The 13,729-nt window shown below is 43.1% G+C and overlaps 1 protein-coding gene across 12 annotated transcripts in view; it reads left to right on the top strand.

Annotated features, from left to right (window-relative positions):
• Positions 1-2,958: 2,958 nt before the first annotated feature.
• The window catches only part of LOC120960996 (uncharacterized protein DDB_G0283357), an 80,377-nt gene continuing 69,606 nt past the window's right edge, over positions 2,959-13,729 (top strand). For 3 of the 12 annotated variants that reach the window (XM_040384513.2, XM_040384512.2, XM_040384511.2), the window contains exon 1: positions 2,961-3,149. The gene's annotated coding sequence lies outside the window, so the exon portion shown is untranslated. Of the gene's footprint in view, positions 3,150-13,729 lie in introns of all 12 variants that reach the window. The other 9 variants (XM_040384518.2, XM_040384519.2, XM_040384520.2 and 6 more) reach the window with 7 other exon arrangements.

Genomic DNA, 13,729 nt, shown 5'->3' with positions numbered 1-13,729 from the left:
AGTAGGAGCGAAAGAGAACGAAACTATTGTAATGCGAGAGAGAGAGAGAGGGTGAGAGAGCAATTGGTAGAGTACGGATTTGAAAAAATAGATGCTAAAATATAGTAATTCTTTAATTCTATTTTTATTTTTTAATGAGGTTTTTTTAACCATTTTCCAACAACTATGCCATGAATGGAAAACATAATTACCACCAGTGGCACGTGAGGCGATTTCCGACTATTCTCACTATTAACTGCACTGTTTTCTCAGTACAGGTGGTTTGCAACGTCCAAAACGGGACCAAAATTTTAAATCTAGTGAGCCTGTGCAACTGATAACGGTTTATGTGTTTCTTAATTCATATGAACATTGCACCAGTTTTCGGAACTGCCGTGTGTATATTCCACCAATCGCATCCAGGAGAGAGAAAGATTAAAATGAGAGTGGCGAGAGCGTAGATTCTCTGGAAAACTGAAAACAAGTTGTTGCTACAGTTGCGTTTATACGCGTTAGTCTCTTTTTTAATCTACAGTTGGAATTCAACAATTGCACGCGTTTTAGTTGGTATGCTTTGTTAATTTAACGTGCCAAAGTTTTCTGCTAGTTCAACCAAAACACATAGGTTTGTAAGAAAAAAACAACCGGATTTCCAGAAAATAATCATTATACTAAGTCTAGAATACACATACCAAGTGCCTGAATACACTAAACCAGTGGTCTCCAACCTCGGACCACTTGTGCAATCAAGATTAAAATTTCAACAAGCATGTCTAGAACAATATTAGAAGCTTTCTAAAAGTGTTGAATTAAAATCAAGGTGGATTAAAAATATCAGGTGGTGGATTAGGGCCTTTGGGGGGTCGCCATAGTTGAGGGACTTTACGTCATTTTAGAACCGTTAACCATTGGTTTCCACACACAAAGCATAGCAAATATAACAGATTTCTTTGTTATTATGTGCATTTTAGTATGTCTATTGATTTAATCGAAAAAATGTAATATATTAAGAAAAGATTTGATGATTTGTTTATGCACGAAATTTAAAATCATGCTAGCATGAGTTCTAATCTTAAGTAAATTGTCCATGTGGCTCGTAGATAATAAGGAATTAATGTAAAAATTGAAAAAAAATAATGATTTCTTAATTTTTCCTAATCAAAAATGTCGAAAACACAAAGAATTATAGAATAAATTCACGGAATAACACAAAAAAACACACTTTAATCCATGTTTTAATGTTAAATAAGAACTCGCAAAGTCCAAAATATATTTTTAAAGAATATTTATTCGAAAAAATAGGGTAGATAAATTATATGAACAAATTTAATTAATGTAAACAAAGTTTGAATCCTGGGGACCTTACGTCAAGTGACGAATTGTCAAAATGCACTAGAGTCCATCACCTGATATTTTTAAATCCACCTTGATTAAAATCAATAGATGTGGGCCGCGAAAAATGTATTTTCAAAACCAAGTGACAAATCAATTGCATTTGAGTACGGTATTTTAACGTGTATACCCAAGTGCCACACATCCACTAAACGGGTTCTAAACGGGTTCTAAACGGTTCTAAACCTAAAAGGAATCTAAAAAAAACTTCGTTTAGCAGACCGTAAAAGACTGATGCATTCTAAAAATAGTAATAAAAAAGCTGGTTGCGCCATCTGCTGGTGGGATAACCACACAGTGGAGCTTTCTTCGTATTGACGCTTTCTGCTTCCCTCTGTACTGTTGTATGGTTTTGCATTGAAATTATGCATCGCTAGAATTAGAACGGTGATACGATTGTTTAAATACTAAACTCCAATGTAAACCACAAGCACTAAAGTAAGTGAGATTTGAGTAATGGTCGTTGGTGTCGATATCCACGCATCTGACCACACGACCATTCGATTTTTGCTCAGAAAGTTAGAAGGCTGTATGGGTCATGATTAGATGAAACTTGTCGAACAACATTGCAAGAAAAGGACAGCAATATAATGATGAGTTGTAATACGCCATCTATTAAGCGAACCAATAACGCTATGAAGCTTTCGTTTTTTTCTATGAATATTCGATTTTCAAGTTGTTTGATATTTTTAGAATGCATGAGACGTTTGCCGTCTGCTAAATGAAGTCTTTCTATATTCCGTTTAGGTTGAGAGCTTGAGTCGTTTAGAACCCGTTTAGTGGTTGTTTAGTGGATTTGTGGCACTTAGGATATACCTCGCTGATAGAGTCTATTATATGCCTGAACAAAACTACAACTCGCTGAACGTGTCTACATAATCCTCGAAAACCCTGTATGCTTAATCTATGGTGCTTGGGTGATCTTTAATTTATCATTTCACAAAGTATTGAAGGATTCAGAAAACGAGAAATAAATAAAAGCAAGTACTAGCAAGATAATTTATTCATTTCTTCACCTGATATTACACGATTTGATAAAAATGAGGCCAAAACGCTCAAAGTTAATAAAATTAAAAAAATGCTGTGAAAATAATAATCTTATTTGACACACATTTGACTATTGCTCCTATAGAACGCATTTTGTTGATTGGGAATTCATATGAGTAGAAAAACATCGCATTGATTTTAGCCAGTTAACCACTTTAATTCCTTTATTCAAATATGCTTACAGCAATAAATCTAAAGCGTTGAAAGGATCAATATATTAACTGAGAGTGATGAAACGAAAAATAATTTAATTTTCAATAAAATATTTCAACGTTACACGCTTTTTTGACTCAAACAAGACATACGCTATGAAAAGAAGCTATCCTAACCCGTGCTTATAAACTCGCCGTCGATGTTTTGCTCGTTCGGCTCTCGAGACAGCGCAACAAAAGTGCATACTTTTTCTCTTTCTTTCTACTGGTTTGAATACAAGCAAATGAAAGCAACTGCTATCTTTCATTTCTTTCTTTCACACTGCCTACTTGGATTTGTGTGCAATTTCAACATTCCCAGCATCTCGCTCGCTCCCACTAGCAGCTAGAAAGTCTAGCTGAACAAAAGCACGGTTCGGCCAAGTGTGCAGGAAAACCGCTGCGAACAGTTTTTTTCCCTGCTCCGAAGCGATGGACGTGTTCTGCGGCACCACGAGCGCCTGGTGATGTGTGTTCTTCTCTACTGCATGTAGTTAGTGTTTGTTGCCGGTGGAAAAGCAGAGCGTGAATATTCTAATCGTGCGTACCAGCTATGGCAATCGAATTTGTGAATAATTCAGTGTTGTTTTTCAAGAGGAATAGTTTGTATTTTTAATAAGAAGGGAAATGAGAACAGTAGTGCATGTGTGTGTATGTGTGTGTGTGCTTGTGTGTTTTCGGGTTTAAAACTTCCCCCCTGTCTGTCTGAGCTTCAGCGCTTCAAATCTAGTTGGCTATTTTCCCTTTAGCCTTTTCTCCACAACCATCGAAAACGAACGAAGCACTCGGCAAAGGCCACAGCCACAAACCAATCAGTACGCCTCCTTCGGTCGCAAAGTCTCTTTTCGAATGGTTGTTTGTGAGTGGAAAGGTAGAACGGTAGAATCGAAAAGTCAAACAAGATCCTAACCTCTCGATTGCACAAAACAAAACGCAAGGGGCTCCCGACAGACGGTGGGTGTGTGAGTGTGTGTGCGTTGAAGGACGACGCAGTTGCTGTGCCTATTTGTGTGTGCGCGCGTGTGTGTGTGTTTGTTGTGTGCTCTTGGATGTATTGCAGTTTTCGGGGATGAAAGTGCAAAAGCCAAAAGTTGCGTGCGTGACAGCAGAGAAGCGCTACCGAAAACCGAAACGAGAGCCCTCCATTCTTCTTCATGCCCACAGTGTGTTTGTGCGAGTGTGTGTGTATGTGTGCATTTCGCGTGCGTAGAATAGGCTGGTAGTCGTCTGTTTGTACGCACACCTGCGTGCGACGGTGCAGGAAAAAGCGGCCAGCAGTAAGAATAAAACGTAGACAGTGGTGCAGGCAGGCGGCTGCGGCTGCTGCTACGGAAAAAGGATACACAACAATGCGTCTGTGAAAGCAGTGCTTACCAACACCACACCGGTGGTAAACTGGATGGGACACACTCACACAGCCACATAGGCGCATGCAGCTCCGTACTGTGTTGTTTCCCCCAGGATGGGTTCTAGGGCTGTCTCTGCGCCACCACACTTTCCGGTTGCTTTGCCGAGCAGTGCGTTTGGAACTTTAATTTTTGCGGCAAATTTGCCGTCCATTTTCACGGCAAAGGATCATATGTGAACGCCGACTGTACGTAATTAGCGCGTGTGTGTATGTGCGTATGGCTGAAGGATGAGGAAAAGAAGGCTTTGGGATTAGCTTTTGGATGAAAGCGAGAATGTGTGCAATAGGATAGATTGAGACGTAGTGAAATTAGTGCAGGGTTGCATGGATTATAGGTTAACATTTGTGTTTGAAATTGACTGTAAACTTGAATGCTTTGCTTTGAACACCTTCTCTTTTGTGTAACGTTCTTTGCAATGCATTTTAAAACTTCAGTCCCAAAAGTGGTGCAAAATGCAACTTAACCCGTCCACGAGAAAGCGAGCGAGCAACCCTGCACTAATGGTGAAAGGCTAGAACAAACGCGCCCGAGTGTGTGTGTGTGTGTGTGCGTGCGGGTGTATTGTGCTGGACACGCTCTCCTGCAACCATCTTACGCCATGGTATCCTGCTTTTTGTTTGTGTGAAACGGAGACAGCAGCCCAAAATCGTCTATCAAACGCTGGAAATACGTCCAATTTGAGGTAAGTCATCGTAAAACTGTTTGCTTTAAGAACTTAAATAAAGGCTAGAAAAAGTGATTTTCCGTACTGCCATTGCCGAGGCAATAGCCAAGCATTTCCGGCAACAGCTTCCAATTATAGCATCATGCATGATGCTCTCTTTTCCCCTTCCCCGGTTTTATTGATGTGCTGCTCGCTCGCACCTTTGTTTTGCGAAACAGTGTTTTTGGGAAATATTCCATCTCTTTCCCATCTCTCTCTCTCATTCACTCTCTCTCTCTCCCGGTACGACGGCGAAGGTGTAAATCGAAAGGACGACGCAATGATGACCATGAAAATGGTTCCCGTTTTCGGGTGAGAGCTTTTCCAGCACAGGGGGAAAACGCTGCTGCAACGCGAGGGGGATGAGCGCACAGTAGAATGAATATCACCTCACCGCAACACAACACACTCCCACCGAAGCCGTGCCTTTGTGTGTCTGTTACGTACACGCATCCGGTGCGCGCATGTATGGGTGAAGCTGTGATTAATAGCGAATAATCGATTACGGGGCAGCGCAGCACAGATCTTTTCGATTGCTTTGTTGTCAATAGCGATCTGGCGTTGCACTTCTATTTGTTGATGCTTTTCCACACGCCCGAGAGCGGCGCCTTCTGTTACCAATTTGAGTGAAGCACACACAAACACAAGTACACTTACCCTAGAACGGGGCTCCATTTCTCTATTTCGTTCTGATATTCCCTTTTATTTTCCATCCATCAAACGTTTGCCGGATGCTGCTGCACAAGGGGGCGGAAAAGGTATGTTTGTCTTCTCGTCTCTTTCATCACACACACACACACACATAATGCGCTGTCGGTTGATATGGCGTCAGCGGTTGCTGGCGCCTACCGGAGCCTCTACACTTGGCCTGCTTGCCCTTTACGAACGTATTTCCTGCAACTCTGTGTGCGCGCCGGCACTTTGAACATTTGTGTGTGTGTGTGTGTTGGTGTGGTGATTGAACGTTTGCCACTTTTGGGCCTGGCGTGTGTAACAATGGCGCCGTGGCTGCTGCTGCAACACACCGAAACACACCGGGTGCCGTGGAGCCGGTGGAGCTGGGCTGTTGGTTGGCCTGTCGGGATTTTCTCTTGTTTTTGGTTCTCGCGGTTCAGCATCCATTGCAGGGAACAGAGGAAAAAAGGCTCTCTCGGTCGCGTTTTACAGACACTTTGCCGGTAATGTGCTCAGTATGTGCGAGGGAAGGGTTTGGGGTGGTGGTGGTGTACTTCAAGCGATTTGTCTAGGATAGTGTATAGCACGGTTGAATGGGCAAACAGTTGCTGAGGTCCGTTGATATGACTGAAAGCTATTTTTTAAAAGTGTTATCACTTTCTCTACCGATACCGATATAGTTCTGATTTTTAACTTTTATTAGGAGATGAGTCTTGTGTTCAAACAATTTTTACACCCCTCTTGTTATCTTTTGCATACGTTGAAAATTGGGTTGTTATCGGTTGTCAAGTTATTATTGAATCGGTATGAAATATTGATTGCTAAACATTGAATAAAAGCATGTTGACCGATATTTAACAAAACGTCTGTTCATGATGGCCAATGTATTTCTAAACGAAATGAAAATAAAATAACTCATTGGTAACATTTACTTTCTTTACTTTCACAATTGTATTGTTTATTGGCATGCCTGTCTCGTGGTACAGTCGGCAACTCGTACGACTTAACAACATGTCCGTCATATGGGCTCAAGACCCGAGTTGCATCGTGACTATCCTGCTACTGGTAATCATAAAGATTGATATGATAGTCAAAGCCCATTACTGGGTTCGGATAGACCTTGACCGACAACGGTTGTTGTGCCAAAGAAGAAGATTATATTGGCATAATAAGTCCTTTAAATATGATGGCCTTCAAAGGGTTAATAACTGGTTTAGTTTCAACTCCTAATCCTCCTAAAATTTCAATATTTATGATAATAAAGCTACATTTTTTGTAACAATTTCAAACTTATTAGTCATTCTAGATCTAACTTCATGCCTATCGTTGGTTTATGTCATGAACAGATCTATCGCATGCAGACACACACTTAAGATTGACTCTCTTGCTAGTTATATCCACCAATCACTTTTAGATATCCAAGATAGGACAGCTATTATTACGTCAAATAAGAACTTCTTCCTGCGTCAAAAATGAACAAGTTCTTTGAAATGGATAGATGAGGCAATTCTACGAGATATTAAAACCGACATTTTCCGCAAATTCGTTAAAATGGCCTTTAAACCTGAACAAGACATCAAATGTTTAGGACCGAGCCAAAATATCAAGGTTGCGTACGCTAATTAGCTTCAGCAAGTAGAAGTACAGCGTGAGATAGAACGTTAAATGCCAAATCACTTCATTTTTATCTATGTACTTCTTTAGGTTACAAGCTTTATTACTGCCAGAGGGTTTTTTCCTCTAAGATAAAGTTAACAAGTATGGCTGAATCGCACTAGAGTGGGATGCCAAAAATTGGCTACAAAGATGATTTATTCAAACTAGATACATTATGAATGTAACGTAACGAAACAGTACTTAATCTAGACCACATCTATATAACACGCTGACAGTGGTTCAACGTTGAAACTGGTTGATCCTAAATTGAAGTGTATTACTTCCATATCTCTCAATATTCTCGTATCAAGTTCACAACACGATCATCCATCCTGGTTGAATGGTTCCAGCAATTTGTAAAACGATTATCAAGCTTTTCTCCTCTCGAAACATGCACATACAAGCACACATACACACCCTGTCCATCACGCCAAAACTGAGCTAGAAGGTGACCATCGGCGAACTCGGCGGCCTGTTTTCCAATTCCCGTTACCATTTCGTTCCAGTGGATGTGTTCGTCGGTTGTGTGCATGTGTGTGTGTATCTTGTTCTCCTCCCAACCCTGGTGTGTGTGCATTGTTTAGTCTCTGGCCGGTGGTTAAACGCTTCATCCCGTACAAATGGTGGAACAAAGTACGTTCATGCGATCTGTGGCGCTGTGGCCACCACAGTTAGTTGTCAGCAGAAAATCTCCCTTTTTCGGAAGGTCTGCCCAGTTTGCATCACACAACACACACCGGGCGATCTTTTCGACCAATACCTCGGTGTAACTTCTATTGTTGAACTAAAAATGTTATTGATTTCCAATAATTGAACTCCTAGGTTGGCCTTTCAAATGGATGTTTTTGTCCCGCTTTGTCCACGGATGGTCATTGGATTGGCTTGGAATTGGAATTGGAATAGGGAATAAACTTTGGAATTTGACCACCACACACATACACAAACACTGCTGTAACGTTACGAGTGCATATGCAAAACTGCATACCGTAAAAGGTTAGTGAGAGGTCAGATGAATTTTAAATCCCAAAGCGTAACGGAAGAGGAGAGCCAACACAAACGACGGTCCATGAAATCGTGCGTAACGAAACAAAGTACGCTGCTGCTCCCCGGGGTGTGCTTGTTGCCCTAAATCGTGTACTCTTTGGGAGCTTCGAGAGAATGAATATGACGGTTCACAGTTTTCCCACCCGTTACTGCTGGTGGAGCTGTTGGGGGAGTAGAACTTCACCCCGGAACGTGATGTTTAGTCTCAACTGTATCAAAAGCAACGGCACTTTGAGCCTAGCGTTAAGATTTTAATCATGCCTCAGCTTATGTGATTCCATTCGCTGATCTTGCCCGTTGTCGACAGCTAATTAGGTTAAATAATCCACAAAATGCTCTCTCTCTCTCTCTCTCTCTCTCTCTCTCTCTCTTTCTCTCTCTCGAAATGAATTCCCCCTTTGGCGATCCTGTAACACAAAGTAATCACAATCATGACGACGATGACGACTAGAACGACCGTGTCGCTCCTTCCGTTCAGGGCCTAATCCTCTGCCTAATGTCCTTTGCTGGTGGAATGATAGGCATCGCGGATGTTGTCCCCGGCACTGGAGAATGGGGTTTTGGTTGTTTTTCGCGTTGTTTTTGCTGACTTCAGAAGTTCGGAAGGATCTGTCCTTATTACAACACTGTTTGTTATCGTGTTACCGTATCAACAAGCTCTAATTAATTGGAATAGGAAAGGTTCTTGCCAAACAGGATTGAGTGGACCTGAAATCGCAAGGAAAGAAGCGGTTTTTTTTTGGAGAAAGTAAAATCAAATATCTACTACGTGATTTTTGTTTACTGTAATATTATACCTCCAGTTGCTGAAGTTTGTGTAGAAGTCAGTTTTGTGGAGCATTGCTCTAATCCTATTACTCCACAACCGAAGAGTTTGTTGACCGTTAATCTTGATGAGACGCGGGAGACGCACACTCACAGCGCACTCTGTCCGGTATCAAAAGACCGAAAGGTTCATTTCACGGTACCTTAGAATCAGTTAACCGTTGGAAAGGGGTAGAACTTCCCGACAGCTTCATCATACGCGCAACCACATTCGCCTGACATTCGCTGCACAGCGCACATCACAAGGCGCGTCAAGGCAGTGGGACATAAATATCACTCACGATGGGTGAACTTCTCCGATCCAGCGCCTCTGAAGAGTAAGCTAGCTTCATCTAATAATCTAGCCAGCTCTCCCCTTTACCTAGGTTCCCTAAGCCGGAAGGGGGGAGCCTTTTGTAACGCGTGTGTATGTAGTTAATATTTTGCTAGACCGCGCGCCACACTCATCTCCCCGTTCTTCTGCAAAGGCGGTTCGATTTTGCACGCTATTTGCCAACAATTATGGCACGTTCCGCATTAAAAGCCCATTTCCTCTCTCCTGCAGGAGCGATGAGAGCGACCAACGAGGCAACAGAAGCGCAGCAACCGCCGGCAGCAGCAGCAGCAGCAGCATTCAGTAGCGCGCCAGCCCTCGTCAAAGGGCCCAGATAGGGGAGTGGGTGCGAGAAGGGAACGGTCGGTCATGGTCTGGAAAAGAAGGGCCGACTCCCGTATGAAAGGATCGGTTTTGTCGTGATTTGGTCGTCGCTGGTTGGGCGGCGGCGTTGCGGCTCCTTTCTTTATATTTTATGTGTTGCTCCTTCTTCCATTGGAGCTCGCTGTGGCGCGCGCGTATGTGTGTGTGTGTGGCAATGATGCACTCATCTGCCCACCTTCCACGGGCGAACGGGCGGTCTCGGAAGATAAACTGTGGGCAGGGATGCAGGGGAGAGGTAGTACCAGAGCGAGAGTCCGTTCCGGAACAACCCGTTTTGAAGCGTGTAATAATAATCAGCACACTTCAGCACACGGGTGATTCAGCACAGTTGTGCGAGCCGGTCCCATGGCCATGGCGCTGGAAGGAATGGCCCGGGTGAATGGACGTCTTTGTGCAGCAGCAACATCCAGATATCATCCCCTCTGCCGAACCAGGACGGGCGGCCGGGCTGCCGTAATCTATCTCGCGATGAGTTATTTATCGTGGCGATGCGATGGCCAGGGAAAATTGCTCTCTATATGCTAAGCTGTCGACGACCAGTTCCGGGCGGGGGCTGAGAGACCGTGCTTCTGTCCTCGATGGGCAACGAGCCCCGGCTAACGATGCGAGCTCTACTAGCAGGGTGCAATCTCTGTACCGCAGGGTGGACGGGGAAGTGATTTGAGTCGATCGATTTGATCTATTTTTATGGCGGACGCACCCGTTACAATCGATTAAGAAACTTATCCATCCTACACACTCGAGTGGGCCGTAAGGAGAGGGAGGAACCGATGGAGCGTGAGCTTTTGCGACCGGAATTGAAGAAGGTGGGGGGTAGCGTGCTCTGTCAGCCAACATTACATACAGTGTATTGGGCTTTGGTTTAATATATGAGAGAGGGCATTAATTAATTTACTGTACTCTTTTATTTTGTGACTAAATGCAGTTGAAATGTTGTTGCATTGATTGAAGTGATAAGTAATGCACTAGATCATGTTTGGAAGTTTCATTTTATCACGTTTTTGCACTGTGTATTTGTAGTCCTTTCGTAGTGTCGTGCCAAGCGACCAGTATGTCACGATAAAGGTCGACGTTCAAGTCGCATCTCGAGCTAACTTTTCTTAACTTGAAACCAACAAATCTACTGAAATAAGGGTATAATATGATATTAAGACAGTAGGGAAAGGGAATATGTGTGTATATAAGACAATAAATTAAAAAAATGCTGCAAATTATTTTAAAAAATCTATGATTAGTGATTCCATCAATTTGAATTTAAACGCTCCAGTGATGCTGTTCTAGCCAATTATATCTAAACATTTTAAAATATGCTCCAAATCAAAACATCCTCCTGTTCATTAACTCCATTACCATTTCAAAATTGATGGAAAGTCTCTTCGGGCACCAGGTGCTGGCGCCCCCCCTTCGTGCCACTTCTTCTATTCCTTTGCCGGTGCTGATGGCCAAAACCTTCCCTTTTTCTTAGTCGGCGATCGACGGTCCGTTGCTCGGTTGGCGCAAATGTAGCTCATCGTAATGCATTCAGACATTTTAAGCGATCTTTCGCGCACCGTTGGCAAGGCCATGATGCACGCACAGTCGCACGCAGTGACCGCCGCCCTTAGCCCAGCCCTTGCGTGCTGAGAGTGATGCATGAGATGGACGTGCGCGCGCTCGGAAAAGATCGCATCGTGTGTTCTCGCCAATGTCGAAGATTTCTAAGCCATATCGGTTCGGTCCAATTAGATATCCCGTCGGTTTGTTTTAGTAGCTGCAGCAGCCACACCGTTGGACAGATAGGCGGAACGAGAGGCGGTGCACAAAATTAAGGGCGGCCAAATGTAATTGCAACAATTATTCTTCCGTGTGTGGCTCGGCTTTTGAGCGTGCGTTACGGGCGGAAGGAGGGCGACTGTTGGTGTGGACCGTTTTGTCTGTCGGGCGGTGTCTGTTGCGTGTTGCCTTTCCGAAGGGCTACCGTAAAGAAAGAGGGGTGCTGTGGGCTGTGATGCGCTTCGTTTGCACTGCTTTTGGAGCGGCTCTTGCGAAAGCGAATAGAACGCAAGCAACGTTTACCCAGTAGAAATTGTGTTTTTTTATACCTTTTTGGGTATTTTTGACCGCGAAAATTGGTATACTGTAGTTGAATTATTAAGTTTGAATATTTTTAAAGTTGAATGCTTAAATTATGGTTGTATTTATGCTTCCAACACTTTTAAAGCATTTAATCTAAATTTTTCTGTGATTTTGTATGACTTTTTAAGTTGCAAAATCACGTTTTTTTTGTGTGGAATTTTACGAAACGTGCATCAATTTTCCTTGCTTCGAGTGGAAAAGTAACACTGTTACACATCGTTCAAAGGACGGCCAACCCATCCACCATCCACCCGAATGTTAGGCCTTCGGTCAATTCGATCTGTTAGCCAAACAGTTTCAAGTAATGCGCAATGCTTGCTTGTAACTGGTGCAATAAAAGCAGCAACGAAAAGTGGCTGTCATGTTAAAGGCTCAACTTTTTGCCCACTTTTCGTCTCTCTCTTCAAGGTACGCAGTAGCAAGGGTGGTAATTGATTGATGTTTTCACGACCCGCCCGCACTCCTTCCTTCACTCAATCGCTGTTTGTGCCTCTTAAAGAAGAAGTCCGCCAAACTGTGCTCTCTTCCTCTGAGTGAGAAGGTTCGGTGCGCGTCTTGTGCACTTTTGATCGCACAACCCTCTCCCCCGGGTGAAGAGGTATATGGCGGAAGAAGGTGACTCAACCGCAAGCGGCGTTTTGTTGGTCAAACTCTTGTATCCATCCATCGCTGCATCGATCTACTCTACCCGCTGCCATCCTCTCCGCGTCGCTGCTCGAACAGGAGGTGAAAAACGAAAAACGGAAAGTGGCCGTTTGCCGTCTGTTTCGTTCCAATCTGATTGCGATCTGTTATGCCGGTGGTGGTAGCCTTGGATCGGGAGTTTTTTTTCCACTTACTGAAGTAGTTTTGTTTTTTTGTGCTGACTTTTCTTCTCTCCAATGAGTTTTCCTTCGGTTGGGAGCTTTGCGCCGGCATTCGGTCACCGAAAAGGTAAAAACTTACTGCTCTTTATTGCCTTTGTGGCCCCCCTCCCACCCACAAACAGACGAAGAAATATTGCCCTTCTTCTTTTGGGCAGGGCCATCCACCATCAGCCCCAAACCACCTTGCTGGGAGTGTTCCTTGGTGAAGATTGGCCAACTCAAACCATCGTACGGGCAACGCCAGCCTATGCAGCATCGTGTGATGTTTTAATCATTAGCTTGGTTTTTTTCTTTTTAATCCCCGACGATGGACACCCGATGGACACACTATTTTGGCGATGGTGAAGTCTCAGTGGAGCAGAGAAGAAGGTGTGGGAGGCTGATGCTGTGTACCGTTGCTTCATTTATGTTTGCTTCATGGGTTGGTTTGCTGGTGAGGAAAATTGTTCGCCCCTGTGACTTGTTTCGCCGGCCAAAGACTGCCGCTGAAAGTCGCTACAACTGTGCAAAGCTCTCTGTTGCTTCATTTTTTCGCAATCGACAGCTTGGCAGTGAAGTGTGCTACGCTTCTTTTTTGCCGATCACTCACTCGTAATGCAATCAGTCACTGAGAGTTGGCTGGAGTGGAAGCTCAAACTCCTCTGGTGCGGTGTTCATTTCCGGTTCTTTTCCCAGCGTCCCTTTTTCTTCCCGGCGTGATGGATGTATTGAGCCAGAGAGCAGTTGGCGAATTAAAGTTCTGAAGTGTTTTTTTGTTTTCCTATTGATGTAATAGCTCCCGTTGGGAATGTGAGAAAAGAAGTCATTTATTTTTTCCAGTTCTGGTTTCATTCAATTAAGCTGCATTAAATTTAAAATTACAACATTTTCACGCAATTTCGCAACAAAAAAAGTCTTTGGAAAAAGGGGTTTGAAGTAAAATTTATTTTGCTATATTAGTCATTTTACAAATAGCGTTACTATTTCTAAAATACTGTTAAAAATGATCTCCTTGAAAATATTTCAGTTTTTATTTTTAACAAAATTATTCAAATTTGATATTCATAAATGAAAACTAATCTGAGACTAACGTTTTAGTAGTAGGAAAATTGAATTCAAACGGAAAGCTTCAGCACCAAACTTACCTTTCA

The sequence above is a fragment of the Anopheles coluzzii genome, chromosome 2 (assembly GCF_943734685.1).
Source record: "Anopheles coluzzii chromosome 2, AcolN3, whole genome shotgun sequence".
NCBI lineage: Eukaryota > Metazoa > Arthropoda > Insecta > Diptera > Culicidae > Anopheles > Anopheles coluzzii.
Note: the sequence above shows the minus strand (reverse complement) of the source record. Positions and strands in the feature narration are given on the sequence as shown.